At 39.3% G+C, this 14,005-nt stretch overlaps 1 pseudogene across 1 annotated transcript in view; it reads right to left on the bottom strand.

Moving 5' to 3' along the window:
• Positions 1 to 9,323: 9,323 nt before the first annotated feature.
• Positions 9,324 to 14,005, bottom strand: part of LOC307096764 (WD repeat and SOCS box-containing protein 2-like) — a 55,661-nt pseudogene continuing 50,979 nt past the window's right edge. Inside the window, exon 3 of the transcript in view lies at positions 9,324 to 10,370. The product of the transcript in view is annotated as a WD repeat and SOCS box-containing protein 2-like (transcript). The remainder of the gene's footprint in view (positions 10,371 to 14,005) is intronic.

Consider the following 14,005-nt stretch of genomic DNA (forward strand, 5'->3'; position numbering starts at 1 on the left):
ACCCAAATCAGTGTCATTATTACCATCATCTTTATTAGATTTTCTTTTTGTGTGGATTAATTGATGTCTATCTTTCTAACAACCAAATACTTAAGTGATACTAGGATCTAAAACTGGTTGGATATATACATTTTTTTAATACCATGTGGAATGAATACATGTGTTCATCTTTAGATAATGAGTAGAGATAAATATTTTTTCAATAAACTTTTCCATAATTCGAATTCCTATAGATAGAATTAAATATTATATAATATAGAAATATAACAATATCAACATCTCATTTTCATTATATCCTAACGTAAGTGTGGTCACTTAGTTTATTTGCCACACATAAGATAACATTCTCTATTTCATTTGCTTTAGATTTTATCATTATCTTTAAAAAACTGAACAAGATAATTTAATCTATTTAAAATATAGCTTTTTGCACAGATTTAAGATTTTCTAATTGAAAGGAGTGAGAAAATCATATTCCTTAAAAGTAATTAAAGAGATCGGAAAGACATTCCCCCCAACCCCCTCAAAAAAAGTAGAAACTAGAGCAGCAGCTCTAGAAACTGCTGGGGGGGGGTATGCAAACAAGATTTATAAATATGCATAATTATAATCTATTTAATTGTGTTATTCTTTTTCCCTAAAGGCTATTTTGCCAGTGTATATAAAATCCTAAAAAGATGCCCTTTCTTCCTGTCTACTTCCCGTCTCTTTTCATGACGACTCAGAAAAAGAGACTGCAGGGACTCTCTTGACCATACTCTCTGTTTGAAAGTTTTACTTTATCTAAATCAAATCCCTTATTGCGAAGGTCAGGCATGTGCCCTCCTTTTGCCTCCAGTAGAAAAAAAAATTCCTAAAGTTTGCTTTTTCAGAACAGTTGTATGTTTTAGTGATAAAGAGCACTTGTTTCTAGAAACATAACCCATCTTGTGTTATCTTTGTGATTTTATACAATCTGTTGCACCCATTGAAATCTCTATTTCTCATATTTAAGGCAAGACAAAGGCACCTACCACATCCAAAAAGTTCAGTGATGATGAATTGATATATTCTATGTCAAATTACCAGCACATTGCCCATCATTAATATGTACTCATTAAAGGTTTGCAATAAATGAATGTATTTATATAGCTTGTAAGTGAAACAAATAGATTGAAATATTTTTTGTTATCCTAAAAAATCATATTCCTTGAAAAGACAATCTAGGAAAAATGTGTCATTCTTTCAACAACACAAATGTTTATTAAGTGTCTACTGTGTCATAGTAATGGAATTACATAGAGGAAGAATAGTTGATGAATGAATATATCTAATATAATTGCTTGCTATATAATTTTTAAGATGAGTGTTTTGTAATATCTACTAAGGCATACTGTTTTTCAATTTTCAAACAAGTTTTGAAGACATAGTAATCAAACAAGAACAGCATAAATTTCTAACCCAATATTATCTCCTAAATCAAAGGACATTACACATTTTAGCCACTATAACACTTCAAAGCCTTTGGAATACAAAAGCTGCTAGTGCATGAAATGATTGATGATGATACTTCTGATGTTGTAAAGTTGTAATCTGTCTCTTGTTCAAATAGGATGCCAGGACAACTAATAAATTCCCCAACACTGGAGAGATGGAGCATGTCAATTGGAAGAGAACAGATTCCTTTTATGAGCTTGCTCAAGTACAGGTTCAAAATCCCTTATCCACAAAAGTGTTTTTCTTAAGTCTGTTGCAATTTCATTTGGCAGCCAAACCTGATGTGAACAATGAGAGTATATTATGGATTTTAGTCTACAGTCCTTATGGTGAATATAATATTATATTCTTGATTAGATTGTGTAGCTATAGACCCCACTGAGAGTGTTACACAATATGTAGTCTATACACTGCACTACTTTTAAAAAGTGAAAAATGTTTAATTCTGAAGTATAACTGGACTCAAGGGTTCTAAATAAGTAATTATGGAATGGTTCTGAGAAACTAGAAGAACTGTTTTCCCCTTCTAAATTTGACTCTCCCTATTTTCTCAGTCACTATCAGTGCATATTTGTATTTGAAATATATTTGATGTGCCCTGGTTTAGCTCAGTGGATAGAGCGGCGGCCTGTGGACTGAAGGTTCCCAGGTTTGATTCCAGTCAAGGGCACATGCCCTGGTTGTGGGCTCGATCACCAGTGGGGGGCATGCAGGAGGCAGCCAATCAATGATTCTCTCTCATCATTGATGTTTCTATCTCTCTCTCCCTCTTTCTTCCTCTCTGAAACCAATAAAAATATTTTTAAAAAGAAATATATTTGATGTAAAAATATAAAAATAGAATGCATATTATACATATTTTAATGAATATGTTTTATATATTCTTTTATATGATTACAGATGCATACACATAATTTATAATTAATGATACACAATAATAAATGGCTTTTCAACAAAGTCTTATAGTTATTTTTATTATTATAACTGTTTTTAATACTCTTTCAATATTATTTCTAGAATTTCTACTGACTAATTTACTAATATAATTTCTGCTATTTAGAAAAATAATTTTTTGTCTTGTTGATTCATTAGAACTCTGTATTTTAGGTCAATAGACATTTCTCATTTCTATTATTTTACAGTTAAATTACATTAATGTTTTTGTTACCATTTTAATATATTTGAATACAGATATTTTCTATAAACATTTAGAAAGAAAAATAAATTATCTACAAAATTATGACTTATTTGAACCCATCATAGAGTTAAGGCTACCATATAACTGAGGATTGAGCTCTAGTGTTTAATACAAACTGTTTCTAGTTTGGTAGAGCATGGTAGAAAGAGGTAGCTAACATAAAAATGCATTTCTATCTATCTATCTATCTATCTATCTATCTATCTATCTATCTATTTATCTATCATTTATCTATTTACTTTGACTACTGTGTTTTTGTGTATATAAACAGTGGACAGTATATATACACAATAGTATTAAGCTATTAACCTAAGGGGGAAAGATGCCACATCATAATATATAATCCTTGATATCTTTTGATATAATCTCTAAAACTTCTTTACTGAATTTGTTAGTATTATAAATTATTATATACTTAAACTTAGTGTGATTTGCTGCCATATATCATTTCAGTCTTCCTAATTTAAATCAGGAGGGAGATAAACATATCTAAAATTATTATTATTATTGTTATTATTATTATTATTATTATCAAAAAGAATTAGGGACATTTTAGTTCAAATAATCAGAAATATGAAGAAAAGTGAACAACCATAAGACAGAAAGTGACCAAATAGCTTTAAAATTCACCTCAGCATTCTTTCATTGTTAGAATAGACACAAAAATTTCCCTTTCTATATCTGAAGCAGAAGCAAAAACCACATATGATACTGTATCATGTTTCATTATAATTTAGTGCAAAATGTTCTCTTTCATTTGAGATTTTTTTTTTACCCATGGTCAAACTATATAGGAAATTATTGCTTAATTCCAAAATATAAGGGTATTTTCAAATTACGTGGATTGGATTTTTTTGTTTGTCTGTTTGTTTGTTTGGTTTCTCATTTAATTCCACCATTTATTTTAGTGCTTTCAAATTTGTTAAGACTACCTCTTTCTATCAGGATACTGTTAAATTTTTTAATTATTTTGTGTGTGCTTAGATAATCATCTCTCTATATGTGTGTCTGAAATATACACTTGTACAACTCCATACACAGGGAGGGAGAAGAGATTGTCATTATCCAAAAGGGATTGTCATTATCCAAAACTAAGGTAAAATTTTATATGTGAATGATTAATATCTTACATGACTTTTGCTTTATGGACAACTGAATCTAGAGGTCATGTCTTTTAATGAATTAAACAGACCAAACTGCTTTTTAAAATACATGAGTACAGCCTGGCTCTTTTGGTTGAGCATTGCCCCATACACCAATAGGTCACTGGTTGGATTCCCAGGCAGGGCACATGCCAAGGTTTCAGGCTCAATACCCAGTGGGTGCATGCAGGAGGCAGCCAATGGATGATTCTCTCTCATCAATGTTTCTATCGCTCTCTCCCTCTCCCTTTCGCTTTCTATAAAATCAATCAAAACATATTTAAAAAAATAAAATCATGAGTACACTCATACCTTGAATAAAACAAATCCATGGTTACAATTTATAAAAGCTATGACAAAACTTAAATAACACACACACACACACACACACACACACACACACACACACAAAACAAAACAAACAAACAAAAAAACCCTGACAACATAATTTCAGTCTCTACTTGAAACACAAATTTAAAAAATGCAGGCATGCCCTGTTTTAATGAACTTCACTTTAATGTGCTTCACAGATGTGTTTTTTACAAATTGAAGGCAGGACCCTCTGCCAGCTAAAAGATTACAACTTGCTTTCTTGCGATACTTGCCTTCTTGTGGTGGTCTGGAAAGGAACCCGCCATCTCTCCAAGGTAAGCCTGTACTGCAGTATAGATTAGCCTTTCAAACCAGCTGTACTCCTTAGTTTCCTGTGGTTCAGATAAGAGCCAAGACATTTTTGTTTTCCTAAGCTAATTAAAGTTGATTTTTTGTGATTTGCAGCCAAAACTCTTTCAGTCAAGTGGCTATACATGTGAAAACCCCTTTGTAATTAAGGTAACCATATAATTTATCATCCAAGCTGAGACACTTGTGAGAATGAAAATGAATGAATGCTATTGGTAATTTATACTTGGAAATAAAATAAGCATAAACACAAGCTATTCTGGAAAAACTGGAATGTTTGTCCATTCTACCTGTAATCAACTTACAAATAACTCTAACAGTGGCAATGACATATTTTGCCACCAGCTCTAATAATATCACCGCAGGTACTAGAGAAACAAGTACGTACAAGAAGAAGCCACATAACTTAATACACCTTAATTCAAATGAACACTCAAATGAAATATTCATCTTTTCTTTTTCCAATATCATTTTCCTCTAGCTTTAAAATTCACCTCAGCATTCCTTCTAGTAAGATCCCTTGAGTACTAAAAGTCAAGACCAAGACTTTCTAGGCACATTATTGTTCAAGTAGATCTTTTCTTTGTATGGAGGTACAATAAAATACCCTTAAAATTTGTTCTAATTCTTACAATCTTTTAAATTTTTTATTGAATTGGTTAACAGTCATTCTGAAATTGCATAAATGGAAAATAAACAATAGAATCAACAATGTGCTAGTAAATTATATGCATAATCCAGTCAATAAGTCTTTAAACTAAGTATAAAGTTCCATAATAACTGAATAACTAAAAGTTCGCTATGTGCCAGGTGCTGTTTTAAACACTCTATATATAACTCACTTAGTCTCAGGGTCACCATATTTTAAAACACCAGGGGATATCATTTACATACATATGTGTGAATGGTGCCTTCAGAGTTGTATAATTCTGTGATCTTATTTAATCTTTCTAATAACTCTATAACTTGTTTCTTCTATTGTTCTCACTTTATGAATTAGCACAATGAGAAAAAAATAATAAACTTGTTCCAAGTATTTAAGCTAGTCCAAGTAGGGGGGCTGATTTTAAAGTTTAAACTTGTAACCACATTCATTAATTGAGCACCATCTCTGGTCAAGGAAGTGTACTAAACATTGAGAATATAATTAGTATTGGTTATTAGAATGTGTGGGGGTTCAGAACTTGCCACCTCAAGATGAGCCTCAGTGGTATGCAGATTACTTTGAGCTAAGGGTAATTTTAGCTTTGAGTTCAAGAAAGATTTATTTTCCTTCCTTTATCTATCTAGAAGAACGTGACTTAGGGCCTGAGACCTAATAAGAGATTATCAGAGGTAACTCCTTTTGACCTATCCATAGGGCAGGACAAACTTCTATTTACCAAATGTCTGCTTTTCTTTTTTTTTTTTTTTTTTCCATATGAGAAACCAACCTAACCCAGAGTTAGGGGGTCAGTGGAAGCTTTTTATTGAATATGATGCCTAAGTGATCCATGAAAAGTGAATAAGCATTATAAATTATCATTCATTTCTTCTTTGGCTACATTGTCAGTCCAAATATTTCTTTTTTTTAAATTTCTTTATTGATTAAGGTATCACATATTTGTCCTCGTCCCCCCATTCCCATCCCACACCCCTCCCCACACATGCCCCCACTCCGCTGTTGCCCTTAACCGCTGGTTAGGCTCATATGCCTGCACACAAGTCCTTTGGTTGATCTCCCCCTTTACCCCCACCCTTCCCTACCCTCCCCCTGAGGCCCGACAGTCTGATCCATGCCTCCTTGTTTCTGGGTCTGTTCTTGTTCATCAGTCTATGTTGTTCATTATTTCCCCTAGATGAGTGAGATCATGTGCTATTAGAAATACACTTATAAGAACTGAAAATGAGACAAGCAATAATGGTTATGGTGCAAATGTCTGCTTTTCTTATCATCCTGCGATGACTTTTTGCAGTCCCCAATGTGTATCATCTCATCCCTACCTCAGGATGTTTTATAGACCTCCATCCCCCTTTCTATCTCTGAATGTCTCCTGCATGTGGGCTCTCTGACACTCTCATGCATATGGGGTTCTCATACATATGTATGCATTAAATTTGGTTATTTCATCTTGCTAATCTGTCTCATGTCTATTTGATTATAGAAACTTGAAGGTAAAGTTTGTTCTTTCTCCACCTCTCTCTCTCTCACACACAAACACACACACAAACTTACACACATTTAGATAAACACACATATTACTTATATAATTAATTGGATACATACACACATCCTATCTAATAAAAGAGTAATATGCAAATTGACCATCACTCCAACACACATGATGGCTGCCACAAGATTGCTAGCAGGGGAGGGCAGTTGTGGGCAATCAAGCCTGCAGGGGAGGGCAGTTAGGGGTGACCAGGCCTGCAGGAGAGGGTAGTTGGGGGAAATCAGGCCAGCAGAGGAGGGAAGTTGGGGGTGACCAGGCTTGCAGGGGAGGACAGTTGGGGGGTGGGACCCAGGCCTGCACAGGAGGGCAGTTGGAGGGGACCAGGCCTGCAGGAGAGGACAATTGGGCGAGGACCCAGGCCTGAAGAGGAGGGCAGTTGGCAGGGACCAGGCCTGGAGGGGAGGGCAGTTGGGGGTAACAGGCCTGCAGGGGAGGGCAGTTGGGGCAGCCATACCAGCAGGGGAGGGCAGTTAGGGGTAATCGGACTGGCAGGAGAGCAGTTAGGCATCCATCAGGCTGGCAGGGGAGTGGTTAGGGGGTGATCAGGCTGGCAGGCAGAAGCGGTTAGGGGCAATCATGCAGGCAGGCAGGCGAGCAGTTGGGAGCCAGTAGTCCTGGATTGTGAGAGGGATCCCAGATTGGAGGGCGTGCAGGCTGGGCTGAGGGACAACCCCCCCCACACACGAATTTCATGCACCAGGCCTCTAGTCCTCATATATATCTAGATAAATGAAAGGTAGACATTTATATAATAATACATTTAACCGAAATTGTGATACATGAATGATTCAAGGGAAAAGCAGCAAAATATAGGAGAAAATTAATTAGGCTTTTTCCTCTGAATACAAACCATATTTATATATAGTATTTGTGTGTATTTATATTTTGGGGTGAGAGGAGTGGAACAGGGCAGATAAAACAGAATTTTCAGTGCAGCTGGAAGCAGCATGAAGTGAGATGGAGCTGGCATTATATCTACAAACAACATTCAAATCACTTACTCAACATTACTTTTTTGTTTTTGTTTCTTGCAGTTTTCCATCAGACACAGCTTGCCTTTCTAGTTACAGTTTCATTAGTGGTAAGAACCAATGGGTAGATGTGCCAGTGTCATGATACACCTGACTAAATCAGTTCAGATGGTAATGGAAGCTGTAAAACAATTTTCCTCACTAAAACTCTGCAACAAATTTAGCATTCAGGAATTAGGAATACTGTAACAAACCATTTTTGTCATGTTCAAAGGAAGCTCTAGTGAACAATTTGTTATTGGTCTAGGAAAGCATAATTTGTCAACCCAAAATGTGTCTCTCTGATATGACAATTATTTTGTTTTTTAAAAAATAAAAGACTCGGGAGAACTTTTAACTTTCTTCCAAACTGCCCAAATGAATGTAAGATAGGAGGCCACTGCCTGGAAGAACTAGAACCATGGATAAACAAAACATAACGTGAACTGGGTGTGGCAGACAGGCAGGAACCTAGCAATACTCATTTGATCCAAGATCTCTCTGTATTCCATGTTCTCTAGATGGCTCAGCAAATGTTTATTTACTAAACATTAACTCTTTTTATCTCCTTGTCCTACCTCCTTCTCCTTAGTCTAAAATGACATATATACCTCATTTTGCCTTTACTATCTTTGGAATTTTTCTGCTTGTATAAATTTCCCATGTGCAGGTATTAACTGTGTTTTTATCTTGTTAATCTACCTTATGCCATTTTTATTATTTGAACAGCCATAACAACCAAGAGAGGAAGGGGAATTCCCCTCCCCAATTTGGTATATAAAACAAGGTTTTCTTTTAAAATATATTAAATTTTCCAAAGGCAGATTATGTTTGAATGAGGTGTCTTGATTAAATAACTATACCACTGAAGGAGAACAGTACTTTTAAGGAGCTATCTTTGTGTTGGGGTAGAGCTGAAACTGGCTCATTAGTCCAATGAGAAGCAGCAAAGTCAGACCTCCTCCATGAGAATATCAGCTGAAGTGAAGACAACACCAATGCTTTACACAATTAAGGAGCCATCTTCACAACTCTGAGTCACCTGTCATTTAGTTAATACCTCATACCGGAGCCTGCTCCTTGAAAACTTTGTCCCACTGCTCAGAGAGAAGCTGCAGGAAGCTGTGCCAACATCAACTCTGACGCAACAGGAGAGAACTTGAAACAAGGCCTCTGCCGCATCTGAAACAGCATGGACTAGGCAGGAGCCACACTTCCCAGGAGAGGGCGTTGAAACCCTTGGCCACTACAGAGGCTCTCGCCAGGCCTAGAACTCTTCTTACCAAAATGTCATTATCTGCACTTGGAATCAAAATTACTAGAAAGAATTCAAAATCCTTGTTTCTAAGTGGACTGAAGATTTGAGATAAGGCTCTGTGGCCGTGGAAGTGGAATCCACTCCTCTATGACTGACATTCGCATGTTGTGGGGGAAAGATCCATGGCTAGTCCATTGGAATCTGGTTTTGCTACATTCTATTCACAACCCCAAAGAGAAACTATGTCCATCCAAGACCAGGTGTTTGGCCCATTATATCAGCTACTCCTTTTCCAGGGAGCTTTATCCTGCCACAGAGAAGACACATGAGATCATGTAGCATTGCTTAAAAAGTCCTGCATGCGAGGAACTCTCGTTTTCTTGGCAACTGGCAGTGCTAGCACTTGGTAGGTGCTGAGGAAACTTCGGAGGGCTTTCCAGCATAAGTGCTTCAGTGATAATAGGGCCCTCGGAGTTGTCCAGAACTGGAGGTGACCATCCCTTTTCCCTGTGGCAATGACTCCACCACATGGAAAAAATGTGCAGCAAAGACCATTGGTCATAGGAGCAAATGCAATTGGAGTTTTCAGTTCCAGGGCCCAGATCTTGAGGAGTCTGTCATCGGCCACAATGGCAAGGTATAAGCCTTCAGGAGGGAAGCACACAGATCTCAAGGAGCTAATGTGGACATGGCTGTCTTCCATGAGGGATTCAAGCTGGGTGTGGTGGAGTGACCTTAGCCTCTTGCCAGGGTAAGGGTCCCACATGATCACAGTGGTGATGTAAGAAGCCGTGACAAGCAAGGCAGAGTCAGGAAAGAAGTCACAAGAGACAACACTGCTTTGGTGGCCCCCTAGCTTCTGGATTAATGTGTAGGACCACATGCTCCATAGGAAGACTGACTTTTCTCCATCTGCAGAGCAAAGCATGCTTCAGTCCGGGGAGACTGGAGCAGCAGTAAACCCACTGCAGATGGCCCAACAACATCTGAATCTGTCTACCATGCTTATTCAGGTCCCAGATGCGAAGAGTCTTATCCCAAGATGCAGAGACTAAAATTAAACTGCCACTGGGTGTGAAGCTCAGATCTCTTACAACATTTTGGTGGTCGCAAAGATTCAAAAGGAGGAGCCCTGTCTGCACCTCCCAAATCTTGATCTGCCCATCCTTGAGTCCCGTAGTGAGGATCAGGCAAGAGACATCTGGCACTGGGGATGGTGGCATGCCCAGAGCTTCCTGCTGGGTGGAGAAGGACACAGGCTGAAGGCCAAACCCCAGACAATCTGCCCACAGTCTAGAATCCTCTCCTTTGGGCTGCCTCACCCTTTTGTATCATTTTTGCTGCTTCGGCTTTTGGTTTCAAACCCTTTAGGGATGAACTGCTCCTCCATGTCTGTTAGGGTCTCTGAAAGGAGGAATGCATGAGATCCAAAGGGATAAAGACTTATGAATTTATTAGGTCATCTGGAAACCCAGATAGGCTGAGCCCCAAAATGGTGCCAGTGCCCAAAGACGGGAGTCAGAGGTTTTTAAAGGATTCTAGGAGGGCTTTTTCTGGGTGGAGAATTCTCTGTGAAGGTTCAGATTCTGAGAAACTCCAGAGGGGAGAGATAATGGTCTTAGCAAGTAGAATGTGGTCTAAGCAAGTGGAACATCCATTGTGAAGTGGCCTAAAGGTTAGTTCCCAGGGAAGGAAGTATTAATTCAATTATTTGATCAGACCTAACATTCCAGCCTTTTTGTTTTATGGAATAGGGATGTAGGTCATATCTTCTGTATATACTTCCTGCTGAGGGGGGGGGGATGTCGAGATCACAGGGGAAAGGACTTTGATAGTAGTCCCTGGATGAGGGTTCGCAGCAGCATGATTTCCCTAAGAGACTGGTTGTAAAGGCTCGAAAGTGGTTCTGTTGAGTCACTTGGGAGGTCAAAGCTGGTCCTGAGGCTGCCACAGCTTCACTTGTCTGGTTTTGCTGCTTTTCTGGGCCTGGAGCTGAAATACAACTGAGGCCTAGATGTTATCTTTAGGGAGGAAAAGATCAGGGGTCTAAGTTTCCTGACTAGTGATATGAAGGGGGAGGATAGGTTACCCTGGGGGTGAGGTTCTTGTTTTCCCAGTTTTGCTCCTTGCTAGTATCCAGAGCTTTCTGGCCCAGTGAGTTTCTATACCTGCACCTAGCCCATCATTCTTGCTCTGGGGGGTCACAGGGACGATGAGACCTGGACACAAAAGGAGGTTATGATGGTGTCTAGGGGTGGTATTTCCTGAGTGCAAGTAGGGCTTGTAACCTGGGGGAGACAAGCTGTTTTACAAATTTTAATATTACTGGGCCAAAAGCTGTAAGAACAAGAATTATGATAAGTGGTCTGGTGGAAGGAAAGAAACAGTAGTTTGAAGGGCTGTAGTCTAATATACAAAAATGAGGTTTATACTCAAATCATTTACTCTTAAGTGTCCTTGGTTTAGGAGAGATAAGGTTTTCTAGATGGTTGAAAACTGCTTGGCATCTGGATTTTTTAACATTTCTCTTTACAAATCTTCTATAACTTTCACAGACCTTTTTACAACTTTCACATTCTTACAGCTTTCACAAACATTCTTACAACTTCACATTCTTACTTTAACTCACTTTCTTTTTCCTTCAGAATGCATGTCCATGCCTTATGCCTTCTATTGTCAATGCTTAGAAGCCTTAATTTTCCAATGATAACCAAAAAGTAAACAGCCAGCATTTCTTAGACTGACATTTATGAGCATTCTCACTTTCAAACAACATACCTTTAACAAAGCACAAGACATTACATTAATAGTTCCAAATCTACTTTATAGATTTTCTGTAACAAAAGCTAAAATCAGGTGAACTTAAAACTTATTGAAATATTTGGGTGTTTATCATTTAATCCAGCAATGCTTTAAACCTTTTAAGTTGCCAAAGAAGATTTTGGAAAATTATGTATAGGCATATATGGCTGGAGAAAAATCTGAGATGGGGAGGGAACAGGCCCTACAGCCTGTTTTAGGACTGCAATTTCTAGTCTCCAGCCACTTGGATTTAAAACTGCCACATATGTCCTTAGAGATAACATGCTAAGGTTTGGGTGATAATGAGTTCAGCTTCGGATAGTAGCCAGACTGTTAAGTAAGCATTTGTAATTTCGCCGTAAAGAAAGTTGTTCTTCGGGAAGTGTGGTGAGAAGTCTCTGAGGTGAGAGCAGTTTTCCAAGCATTAAAGGGGTGGAAATGCTGGCCTTGGGATCTAAAGGCTCAGTGAGGGGTCCCTTTGGCGTGTCATAGAGGAGCGTTGTGAGAAGACTAAAGTTGGGAGCTCAGAGGTGAGAGTACCCAGTGAGCCCAAGAAACGAGAGTATTTCTTATTTAGAGGAGGGGGCAGTTATGGAGGAGATAAGGTGTTTACAGTCTAAGGAATAGCATGGCTTTGTGGGGTGAGAGTGAAACTAAAGTAGTTAACTGTCATATGGGACAACTGGGTGCTATGAGGTGATGCATGGTAGCTCCATACGGGAATTGAGGTAGAACTAGAAAAGAGTGGATAAAGGGGGTGGCTAGTAAGATGCAGTGTAGAGGTGAGGTGGCTAATGGCTGTGAGACTAATCTGTCAACACCCATAATAGAGACTGAAGAGGGGACAAGGGTCCCGGTGAATTCATGGAGGGCAGAAGAAGTGGCCCCAATGTCAATTACCTGTCACCACAATCGCTCCCTGAGGCTCTGTCCTGGTGATGTAAGTCTGAGGGGGCCTGTGCAGCTTCAGTCTTCAGGGCCAGTCCCAGGAGGTTTGGGAGCTCCAAACCATATCCAGAGGGTGGCCTTGCTGGACTGGATGAGGTCCAAACTGGAAGGGCCAGACTGAAGTCTGATTTCCAGTGGCCTTCCCTTCCGCACCTTGGGCAGGGTGCAGGCGGGGGTCTCAGGTTTGAGAAGGACTTGGACCAGTGTCCTTCCTTGTTGCATTTGAAGCATGGTCTTGGAGAAGGCTTAGCTCCTGACTTGCCCTTGGTGGGAGGACCAGCACCTCGTTTGGGGTTCATGAGAGTGGTGGCTAGGAGCTGGAAGGCCTCCGTGAGGTGGAGGAGGAAAAGAGCTGGGTTTTTGTCAGGGCCTTAAGTGATTTCATTAAGTTTGTCATAGTTGACCACCTTATGGGCAGCCTTTTTGAGTCCAGCAATAAGACAGATGATCATATGGCTATGGAGCCAGTGCCCTGGAGAATTGACCTGATAGTCTCATCTGTGGTCAGTTTGGGGGACTATGTCAGCGTCAACCAGGTTGGCCACTGAGTCCTGTCTTTGGAGGGCCTTGACATGGTCCTGAGCTGCTAGTCAGATGTGCTCCTTCTCCTCTGGAGTGAGAGAGGAGGACGGGAGGACTTAGATGTCGTGCCAGGTCAGGTCATAGGACTGGGTCAGGTACTTAAATTCCTTAGTAAAGGTAGTTGGGTCAGTGTAAAAATACCTGAGATGTCTCTCAATCTGTGTGAGGTCAGACATGGAAAATGGGATGTGTACCCACACAATACCTTTAGTTTCTGTTATCTTTCACAGGGGTAGAATGGGCGTGGGAATAGAAGTGGCTGTTGAGCAAGGTGGTCTTTGAGTGGCCCAAGAGCAAGTGTTAGGTGGGAAAAGGCTGTTTTGGAGCTTGCATTCTTGGGATTTGGGCTCTCAGGGGCTGGAGGAGAAGGTGGTTGCTTGTTAGGAGAGTCTAGGTTTTCTGAATCTACTGTAGGTGATGGAGCACATGTGTAAGGGGGTGGAGGTCGGTGGTCTGCTGGGTCAAAATTAGATTCAGAATCAGAAGTGTTAGGGGTATGATGTTTTGTGTGAAGGAGAAAGATCTGATGGGCAGAGCAGAATTGAGAGAGGATTGGGCCTGAAGAGTGAAAAAGGCCTGGACATAGGGAATCTCAGACCATTTTCCATTGCAATGACAACAATTATCTAAATTGTGCAGTGTGTTAAAATTAAAAGAGCCGTTTTTAAGCCATTGAGACTTATTAGCTAGTTTGT

Source organism: Cnephaeus nilssonii (assembly GCF_951640355.1).
Source record: "Cnephaeus nilssonii genome assembly, chromosome: 3".
NCBI lineage: Eukaryota > Metazoa > Chordata > Mammalia > Chiroptera > Vespertilionidae > Cnephaeus > Cnephaeus nilssonii.